Source organism: Corapipo altera, unplaced genomic scaffold (assembly GCF_003945725.1).
Source record: "Corapipo altera isolate COAL_440 unplaced genomic scaffold, ASM394572v1 61411, whole genome shotgun sequence".
Classification (NCBI taxonomy): Eukaryota; Metazoa; Chordata; class Aves; order Passeriformes; family Pipridae; genus Corapipo; species Corapipo altera.
The window spans coordinates 9744627-9755578 of NW_020884875.1; the positions used below are offsets into that span (position 1 = coordinate 9744627).

General features: G+C 44.3%; 1 long non-coding RNA gene across 1 annotated transcript; it reads left to right on the forward strand.

Annotated features, from left to right (window-relative positions):
• The first annotated feature begins 670 nt into the window (after positions 1-670).
• Positions 671-6953, forward strand: LOC113943358. The gene is made up of 4 exons (XR_003526295.1): positions 671-835; positions 3020-3176; positions 4271-4658; positions 6743-6953. It is a non-coding gene; the product is annotated as an uncharacterized LOC113943358 (long non-coding RNA).
• The last annotated feature ends 3999 nt before the right edge of the window (positions 6954-10952 follow it).

Sequence of the window (10952 nt, forward strand, 5' to 3'; positions counted from 1 at the left end):
GTGGGGCAGCTCTCTGTTAGTCTGTGAAACAGCTGTGAGACTTTTTCCCTGTCTCAAAAATTCAGCCTCTGTTTCCGCCTAAACAAGCAAAAGACCTGGTGTTCTCGCTCCCCATGGGAGCTAGCACTTTATAGTACTGTATAAGTACTGTAAAGCCAAGATAAAATACAGTTCACAATCATTAGTAACAAGCCATTATTATTCTCTCCAAACAGTACAGAATCTGTCAAACCGGGCTGCACAAGTCTTAAATCCCAAATGGACAATAGAGAAATCTCGTAGTTTTATGAAGTCTGACTTGAATAGTAAGCAAAAAATCAGAATTAAAACTCCTGTGAGCTTCTCCTTTCCTTAGCTGGTCTCTGTTGATCATTGCTTGGCATGGTTTTAGGTAAAAGGAAGTTCTAATTAGCCCTTGCACAGTGAAACTGGACTGATCACTCGGAGTTGCATTATTGTTTGATTTGGTTTTCTTCAGCTGGACACAGATATTAACCTTACAATGGGAGGAGACCAGGCAGAGGTAAAGGAAAAGAGTCAAACTGATGGAGCTTGTGTGAGTTTGGATTATCTAAAGAACTTCTGGCATGGAGGCTTTGAAATGACAAAAGAGCATCTTAAAAGGAAGCCCTGTTGCTAAGCAACATGAATTGTTGTGTATAGAGCTCCAAGAAGAGAGGAGAGAAACCTCTATGCTACTTTTAAGTAAGAATGCTGGTGAGGAGCCATAGCTACATCCACAGTGTGTTTAAATTCTCCCAACCTTGTCCTGGCTGAGAGGGGGTTTCCATGACCCTTCGGTACAGGGTGGCTGCTGATGAGACTGTATAGGCAGGTGAGTGCCACCTCTTCTCCTCCACCTGCTGAAATGCAGGAGCAGGCATTTCTGGGCAGAATGAGTGAGAATAATTGGAGAACCCCAAAACTGCCATGATAAGGAAAAAAAAATAGGTTGTGCTCAGCCAGATGCCTTAGGTACTTGAAGTGATATCTCAACAGAGTTTTGATTGCATCAATTCACTTCTCAAGTTCCCCTCCTCTTTCTCCCCCATTCATATTAATAAATTCTTGTCTTTCACACTGATGGTCTTTGCCTGATGAGCATCCTTGCAGCTAGCAGGTAACTGCTGGTTATGACATGAGATGTAACGAGGTAAAATGCATACTGTTTCAGTAGGGAATATGTCAATGCTCTAAATATGTTTTGCCACAGCATAACATTTGTTCCTTTGTCCTCACCATGCTTCAGAGATGGGGCTCTGAAGTTCCTATGCTCACAGTGATCTTGCCTTTCTTGCCAAGCATGAATCATTGACTGATTTGATTAACTGATGAGAAAACAAACCAACCTCTCTGCTAAAATTCTGAGTTTTTTATGTGGCTGCTGGGAGTTGAGACTGAGGTTGGGTGCTGCTAATGAGCCGTTTCTATCAGATGGCTTTGAAATGGTAAATTCTTGTAACTCAGCCAAACTAGAAATGTGGATCTGAAAAGAGTGGTCCCATGCATGCAGAGCTATTCCACAGTGGGGCCATGCCCCCTTTGCTGACTGGACTCAGCAGAGTCCAACAACCTGGGGCCACCAGTCCTTTCTTCCATCAGATACTTTCTCCAGAAATTCTGTCTGTTCTAATGTCTGCTTTCTTGTGTTTGTTTTTGGTTTTTGTTTTTTTTTTTAATATATACACCAAATACCTAGTCTCTCCTTCCAAAACTATGTGCAAGGAGAAGAATTTGGGAAATGTTTAGACTTGCTGAGTTTGTCAGATTCGGGTCAGAGACAGGCTGGTTTACGCTTCAGCCTCCTGAAAGATTGCTGGGCAAATGTTCTACACTGTTGCCAGAAACTGTCTGCAGGTTGGTCATTAGTCTTTTAAAAGTGTTTCACTTAGCAACTCAGTCTTTGGCAAGGTTTCATTGCCATGAAAGAAAGCACAACAGAGCTTCACACTGCAGCTTATCTTGGTGTTAGTTCTTTGTATATTGCCATCCCTTGAAAATATCAGTTGCCTTCAAATGAAAGCAAGCCATAGCCTTCCCTTGTTTTATGCAGCAAAATTCTCTCTGTGCTCTCCTGGTGTGGCTGGAAGCAGCTGAACCATCACCATAGCAGGGAAGGCCTGGGATGGCTAATCTCTGTAGCACAAAAGGAAGGGAGCAGCAGTTGGCCTCCATCCTCCCACAAGTGATGATGACAAAGTCTTGCTAGGATGGTGTTGGCTGATAGTCAGTTCTTCCTCTGGCATTGGGGCCCGTTGCCTAATTACTCTTGCCATCAGTTACAGGCTTTTTCCTCTTGGTGCTTCCTTGCTCTAATTTAACTCATTGCTTATTTTGCTGTTGACCGTTGAGAACAACTGACCCTTTCCCCTGCCTATCATCCTCCGTGGTATCCATGGGCTGTTGGCACTGCAGGCCTTGTCCCCTCTGCTCCATTGCTTCTCTGCCTGTTTGACTCTGGCAGATGCTGGTCAGAGCTGTCACCTCCAGCTTGTGGAGATGAAACCATGTGTAAAGAAGTGTTCCCAGCACGTGTGCATTGTAGTTTGTCATGCTGTCATGTTGATCCGAGCTGCACTGCTTGGGGCAGACACGTGTTTCTCTCAATCTGCAAGGCACCATGGGATGTATATTTTCCTTGGGTCGTAGAAGAGTGGGTCTTAAAGAAACACAAGAGATTGGGCACTTGCACTCCATTTTAATGAGAAAAGAGGCCGTTCCTGATGCTGTGTTAGTGTGATAGAAATAGCAGTGTCTTTCAGTGTGCTGCTGTTTGTGAGTGGTAAGCCTGCCCTGGACAGGGTTTGCCTGGCCTGATTAAATGGAACAAACTGGGTGTGGGCAATAGTACTGTATAAATAATCTTTTTTACACATGAATGGAAAAAATAACTCTTCAGAGGAGAATGGTGGAGTGAACAATAGCAGAAAGTAAAGTTCCTGTGATCCTGATGAGATTTCCAAAATTTGTCTCCTATATTATCCTTTTATTTAGTTTTACCTCTTGATTCTACTTAGAGCTACCTAAGAAGTACCACCAGCAATCTGTGGCTTCCTATTGGACCCAGTCTTTCAGAAGTCACACCCACCATTGTGGAGTAAGCAGGATCTTGGGGAGGTTCTTAGAGAGAAGAGGACAGAGGGAAAGACAAAGAGCTGGAGTTTTTAACAGATTTAGTGAATTACCTGCTGCCATTTACTTCCAGGAGCCTTCCTTCAACCATGACTGTGTCTAGATTTTCAGTTAACAGCATTTTCCATGGTCTTTCTTGTCGAGGTCCTATTTCAAAACTGCTGTCAGTCTGGACCTCATTGCTGCAAGCTGTATGGGATCCCTGGAGTGCACACTGCTCTGCTTTTCTGCTGTTTCAGCTCCCACTCCCACGTGCTGAGTGGGCACTGTTTGCTAAGGCACTCTGGGATACCCTGAGCATAGCAAGGCAGTGCAGAGTTCTCTTCAGGGTAATCCATCTTCTTCACATTATTTAAATGTTTGTGCACCTTGCAGATGAGAAGTTTCTCTCCTGAGAAGTTTGTTGCATCTATGTTCAGTGATCTACGCTGGCGACCTGTTGATGTCTTGTGTAGTTTATGGGATGTTTGTCAGACCTCTTAAGCCTGAAAGATTTTGTCATCACTTAGATGATTCTAAGTCATGGCAACAGTGCAAAACCAAAAGGACACGTACTTCATGCTGAAATTCACTTCTTGTTCCCCAGGACATGGATTAAACAGACTTTAAACAGAAAGTTTTAAATAAACTTTGTTATCAGAAAGTAAAACTGAGAGTCTGGATAAACAGGAGAATAAATCCGACCATACATTAGGAAAGAGGGAGTAATTATTATTTTAAAATGTAACCTCATGAATTTCTTATCTAAACTGGAAAGTCTTTAAAGTCAAAAATGCATTTGAGCTCTGCAGTACAGCTGTTCCCCTTGATTTACAAATACATGTACACAGGTACAGACAAAGGGAAACCAGACGAGAGACAAGAAAAAAGTGTTGAGTGAGGTGCAAATGCTGCTGTAAATTAATCAGTAAAGGCAGGGAGTGATGGTGGGAGAGGGGGTCCCTCTGAGACAGTCTGAAGTGGAGCTCTGTGCGACAGAGCTTGAAGCCACCACACAGCCCTAAACTTTGCCTGACCTCTGAACATGACCATACAGGAGCTGTGTAAATACTACAGTTATATGTCGAAAATCTGATTAAATGTACTAGTTATGCTGGCTTTGCACGTAGATATTTTACAGTTTTTTTCAAACCCGCAGCTCGGGCTGAACCTCTGGGAGAGATGGGACAAGCAAAACTGCTGTGGATGGGAACCAAAGCCATTGCTGGCACATGCATTCAGGGAGCAAGTTGCCAGTATTTTCCTACAGCTTTTCTCCCAGATAGTCGTCGTTTGGTCCCACTGCTGCTGCTGATTTCCACGAGATGGAGCTATTCTAACATGGCTTTTGTAGCAGCCCCCAGGAAACAAGTAATGCTACTGCTATTTTATTTCTGTGACGATATTTCTGAAGTGGGTAGGCTTTTATGAAAAATCATCATTCAGAAGGAAGCAAACCCCAACAGGAACAGCTGGAGCACGATGCACATTTTGATAGACTGCATCATCAAAAGGCCTCTTGCAAAAATTGCTGCCAGAGGATGCAGGTAAGCACAGAGCATTTCTGCCCCACACCGGGCAGCTGGTGGGGTAGGTACCTAGTCTCACCTCTCTGGAGAGTTTATTTTGCCTTGGCTAAGGAAACCTCCAATGCCCCATTGTCCCAAGCACATGCAGAGTGGCCTTTTGACACCTATAGGCCCTTGCCCATGGCCCCAGTCTGCAAATCTCAGTCCTCTGAAGCAGCAGATTGCCTTTGTTGAGGTGTGATGACCCTCTCCTGTAGCATTTCTGACCTTTCTAGTCTATTTTTTTTTAAATCTAGTTGTGTCTGTTTCCATGCACTGCCATCTCCCACTGCAGCACCTGCTTGTTGCTGCTCCACTTTGCCTCCATCAGCCCTGTTTCTCACTGAGTCTCAATGCAGACAAAAAAAATCATGTAAATGCTGTTGTTCTATTATATATGTCTGCAAACCTCATGGCATGCCTGACTTTTTATCAAGTCATACCCACAGAGCCAAACTCCTGCCCTTGTTGGGGTATGCTTTTGCACTCCAGCCCCCATAAATAGCAGCATCTCAGGGAGATGCATTTATCTGAGGATTTTCTACAAGAGTTGTCAAAATTGGGGCTGGTTTTATATGCAATATCTGTAATGCTTCAAAGGAGAGTATCACGAACAGCCCTTGCTCTCTGCTTGTGTTGCAAGCTGTTTATGGCTATGCCGCAATTGCCACAAGAAGCTGATGTTCTCCATTTGCACACGAGAGATAAGTGGTATCTCTGTGACGAGGTGTTACTGGCAATGCATGCCTGTCCTGAGTCCATCACCACACAGGGAGCCAGTTGGCAAAGGTTTCCCTCCAAAGCAAGTGCCCAGTGCTGGAGTCCAGCTGCTCCCCATGCCTGTCAGGGCAGAAAGTCGGCTGCTGCTTCTCAGCCGCACTGCATCTGAAATCCTCACTGCTGTGGGACTCAGCTAAGTTGAAACCACAGCAAGATAAATAAGACTCAGCTACGTAGGCAGGGGGCTGCCATTGCCAGATCTGGTAACACTGCACCTGTCCAAATTCCCATGTGAAATCTTAATTTGCAAAGACCAGAGCATAAGAGTGTTTGACGATTGTTTGGTGAGGTGTTTTTTTCCAGTACGGTTTAACATCCTTCCTTCCCTACCCCCAAACCTGTGCTTTACAGTGTAGGGAGCTTTGGGGGAAATATAAAATGCTCTCTTGAGTTCTCAAGCAGAGGGTTTTTATCTTTGCAGGCACTCCTGAAGCAGACCAAAACCTCTGGTACACTGTTGGCACACAGGTACTTAGCAAGCACCATCTGCCTCTGGCTTTTCCAGACCAGAACAGAGACAGCATCAACCTATTTTCAGTTCCTTGAATCTGATGACAACCCTTCAGCAGCTGATAAGTGTGTCCTGGAGGCCCCAAAGAGCAGACAGCCTTCAACCAGCTCCACTGCTGAGGAGCACCTTGCTGTTTGTCCCACAGCTGAAGTTTGCTCCTCATCCTTCCATTCTCCAGCATGAACTTCTTTTGAGTGATTTTGCTTGAACCACTTTATTGCACCTATCCCACCTGTCCTTTCATGAGGTCATTAAAATCCTCTAATATGTGTTATTTAAACATATCTTTAGAGGTATAATTTTCATAAAAATATGTGTCTGTCTGAGCATGCCTATCATGTAGTTACTACACTCCACATGGATGTGCCATTGATATGCTGGCCTGTCTAGCTGAGGTTTGCATGCACACTCACATGGCTCTGTGGGTCCACAGACTTGCCATGAGCATGTCCAAATAAAAATGGGTATTTGCAATCAGCCAAGAAAACATGCAATATGCAAATGTCTGTGGATGTTCAGGGGTGTAATTCTTGGGGATGGCAAAGTGTCCATAGCTCCTTAAGGATTTCACTGTTGTGCAAATTCCCTGAGACCAATCGGTCCAGATTCCAAAGCTCCTGACTTGCTGTGCCCCTGGAAAAGTCACCCAGATGGAGAGAGGCAGGGAGGTAGAGAGCAGGCTGATGTCAGTGTGTGGGAGCATGGCACAGGTAACACTGCTTCTCGGAATGAAAAGTTGATGAGCCAAGTACATTATTCTCCTCACATACAGGTCCCTATTTTGGTCAGGTCCACCTTGGAGTGGAGGACAGCCGAGAGGGAATGTCTTGCTTGCCAGCTCCCCTGCAGACTGACCACTCAAAACCAGAGATAGCTGAAATCAATCAGCAAGGGGTGCCTGCTCATGGACACCAACTGCACACAGACCAATAAATGATTGTCTTTCTCCACCAGAAAGGAGATGGGGAATGTGATATCTCTTGCTAAACATTGATGTCACAGATATTCATTCCTTTTATGTGAGAAGAAAAAAAAGGCTAAAAGGACCTAATAAATTACAGTATAAATATTACAGTGTGAAATTACTTAGACTTGAGTTTCATGTGGCAGGGGTGTGTGCAATTTAGGCTAGTGATTATTCAAGACACAGGGTGTGATTGGACTTTTAGGATTTGAAAGGATTACACATGTTGTCAAATGGGTGTTTAACCTCTCTTTATTTCTAACTTCAGTTTGTAAACGTTGCAACTAAATCATTGCACCCTTCATCCGTGGCATAGTACAAACTGTGCTAATTTTCTTCCACCTCAGCACAGATTAACTGCTTTTCTCCAGGGCTGTTAAAGACCTCAAAATTACAATTTATCTGTTTTAAGTAGTCCACATTGGTGTGTGTACACACACAGGCAGGCAGGTATGTGTTTCATAACAGATTTTTGTACCTGTGACTCACAGCTGAACTATTAAACCATAACACATGGCTGACATCTGGAATTCTCTCAGATATTTTTGTCATTTGAATATCAGTAGCCATGGTTTGCTACTCTCCTTTCCTCCAAAATGTAGCTTTCTTTATTCTCAACTCATAAAAACAGAGCTAGAAGATTTTACTGAGCTTGTTGGTGTCACTTGATCAATATATATAAAATATTTTGTTCAAGTCTGCTTTAAAGGCAGATGTGTTCAGAGAGTTTGGCAGAAAGATCATATTAAAGAAAGTCTCTGCTTCATCTTTAGGTTTAAAATTGCATACCATGAGAATATTCAGAAAATTCATTGATTTTGCTCTGCCAGAGCCTGTGCTTGCTTAGACTCACTACCTGTTAGCTAGCAAATTGGGGTAAGAATTGCAGATGGATTGTGTTGGTGTTTGAATATAATTAGTTACATTAATTCCTCCAAATGAATGTTGTTCATTTGGCTGCTTTTAGGGAAAGATTAAAATGTGCTGGTGTTTTCTGTAATGTGAAACAGTTTGTCTTACCTGTGTCTGCAGGGTGTTATGTGCTATTCCCAGGGCTGTTGGCCGTGGACTAGTATGGTCCCACAGAGATTAGGATTTTTCATTCTTCTTGAAAAATATTGTGGGGTTGCCACTCAGAGTGATATAACTTAAGATGTGTTAAATTTCATGTTAAAACCAAGGATATAACGAAACCTACAATCTGTCTGCCACTGTAACGAGTCTCAAGCAAAAGAGGTCAACTGGGGAAGTTGCTCCTGGCTTTGATTCAGAAAATCATCTAAGATTAATTTTCAATCCAGCCCTATAAGCACATCTTTAACTTTGGTGACTGTCTGGCTTTCCATTGACTTTGAGAAGCATATAACAATTCTTCAGTGCTGCTTCAGGAAGAGAGAAGAGGCACTGTTTGAAGACTATGCTGTCCCCTCTCTCCTTGAGAGTAAATATAGTATGTCTTCAAAGCACCTTCTTCACCTGGTGAGGGGCTGCAAAAGGCTGCTAAAGAAGATGATCGCAAAGGTTTCTGAGAGGTAGGCATATGAAGGTTTGTTGCAGAGGCTTTCCAGTCTTTGGCTATCAGAGCAAAAAGTGGCAGCGGTGCTGCACCACCATGATGCCTTTGAACACACACGTGTTGTAGCAGTGAATTAATGTCATTTGATGCAGGTTTTTAATGTTGTTCACTGTAAGGCCTCTCAAATTCAGCAGGGAGTGCATCACACGCAGCACTTGTTCTGTGGCACAGATCTGACAGGTATAGCTGAGTCTAGTAATCACTTGTCTGTGTGCCTGAGCTGCTGGCTTTCCACATATGTAGTTTTAGAAAATCTTTCTTAAGCTGTTGTGTTTCAGACCTAGTCATGTCTGTTCTATTCTATTCACAGCTAGGCAAAATTCACATCAGTGGTTCAGGAAATAGTTTGTGCTCTGGGGTTTCTGATTGTTATTGCTGTTTAGTAATCACATTGTGCCAAGGGAGTCTGATTGTGACAGACTGTGATACTTAAACACATGATGACTGTAAGAGCATTCTTCCCAGGGTCCTTCGTCCTCACAGCTGCACTTACCCACTGGCTGGGAAAGGTGGACCCACATAACTGTACTCACCTGTCATGATTGAACTGGAGTCCTTTGAACTCCTACAAACTGGCTTCTTCATGAAAAACCTCTGGTACTAAATGTGTCCCTGAGCTGTATGTATCCTTGCAACAAGGTTTTTCAGTGCATATGGATATGTATGCACAGATTCACTAAAGGACAAACCTGATTATCTTCCACAATAAAAAAACTACCTGGATGGATGAGGGAAGAGCACTGGATATTGTCTGCCTCAACTTCAGCAAGGCTTTCAATGCTGTCTCTCACAACATCCTCGTAGGTGAATTCAAGAAGTGTGGGCTGAATGAGTGGATTGAGAACTGGCTGAACAGCAGATCCCAGACGGTAGAAATCAGTGGCACAGGGTCTAGTCGGAGGCCTATCAGTAAGGGTGTCCCTCAAGGTTCAATGCTGTACTGTTTAACTTACTCATCTATGACTTGGATGAGGGGACAGATGCCTCCTTAGCAAGTTCACTAATGACATAAAGCTGGGAAGAGTGGCCAATACCCCAGAGGGCTGTGCTGCCCTTCAGAAGGACCTCGACAGGTTGGAGAGATGGGCAGAGAAGAACTGTCTGAAATTCAACAAGGGCAAGTGCAGGTCCTGTACCTGGAGAGGAATAACCCCCTGCACCAACACAGGATGGGGGCTGATCTGCTGGGAAGCAGCTCTGTGGAGGAGGACCCGGAGGTCCTGGTGGACAACAAGCTGTCCATGAGTCAGCTGTGAGGCTTTGTGGCCAGGAAGGCCAATGGTATCCTGGAGTGCACTAGGAAGAGGATTGCCAACAGGTTGAGGGGGCTGATCCTGCACCTCTACTCAGCCCTGATCCAGTGGAGGGCTACAAAGATGATAAGGGAAACTGGAGCATCTCTCTTATGAGGAGAGGCTGAGGGAGCTGGGACTGTTCAGCCTTGAGAAGAGATGACTGAGAGGGGACCTCATAAACATATTCAAGTATTTGAAGGGAGGCTGTCAAGAGGATGTATCCAGGTTCTTCTTGGTGGTGCTGAGCAATAGGACAAGAGGCAACGGGTAGAAACTGATGCACAGGAAGTTTCACCTAAATATGAGGAAGAACTTCTTTGCTGTGCAGGTGACCATGCACTGGAACAGATTGCCCAGAGAGGTTGTGGAATCTCCCTCGCTGGAGATATTCAAGAACCATATGGACACAAGCCTGTGCCATGTGCTCCAGGATGACCCTGCTTGAGCAGGGAGATTGGACCAGATGGCCCATTGTAGTGCCATCCAACCTGACCCACTCTGTGATTCTGTATGTTAATGTGACCCTGGTGACTGTGCTCCTGACTTTGGTGAAAGTACAGGTGGCCCTGGGTAGAGGTGGCAGTGAACAGAGCAGTACCAGCCCATCTGCAACCCAGCACAGGTGAGACCACCCCAGTCCATCTCCTCAAGCTGGTGTGCAAGTGCGACTGTGTTTAGCTGCTGACAGCTCTGTTAATTGATTATGTGGATACACAAAAATGATGCGATATAAACAGCAATTAAAATTGTGCTGTCAGAATGCCAAAATCAATCTCAATTTTGAGTATGGTCAGACATGCTACTTATTTTCTCATTGTGAGGGTTAGAGCTTATTATTATGGTCATCTGGTACTTCTGATTGTCAGATTCTGACAAAGTGTGAGACTTTGAGTTGAGCACTTCCTCACTTGATCTCTGAGGCAAGCTGATTTTGCTGGAAAACTTTAGCCAAAATATTTGGCCATTTTTGAGCACAAATCCTGTGTACATAAAGCCTGATGCACACCCTCCCCTGGGGCAACCCAAGCTTGCTTCATCCCTTGGGGTGGCTCAATGGGCCACATGCCCTGAGACTTGCATTGGCCCATGTTGGTGCATCTGTCACCAACTTAAGTGTGTGCTGTCCTGCAGAGCCTAGCACTGTGCT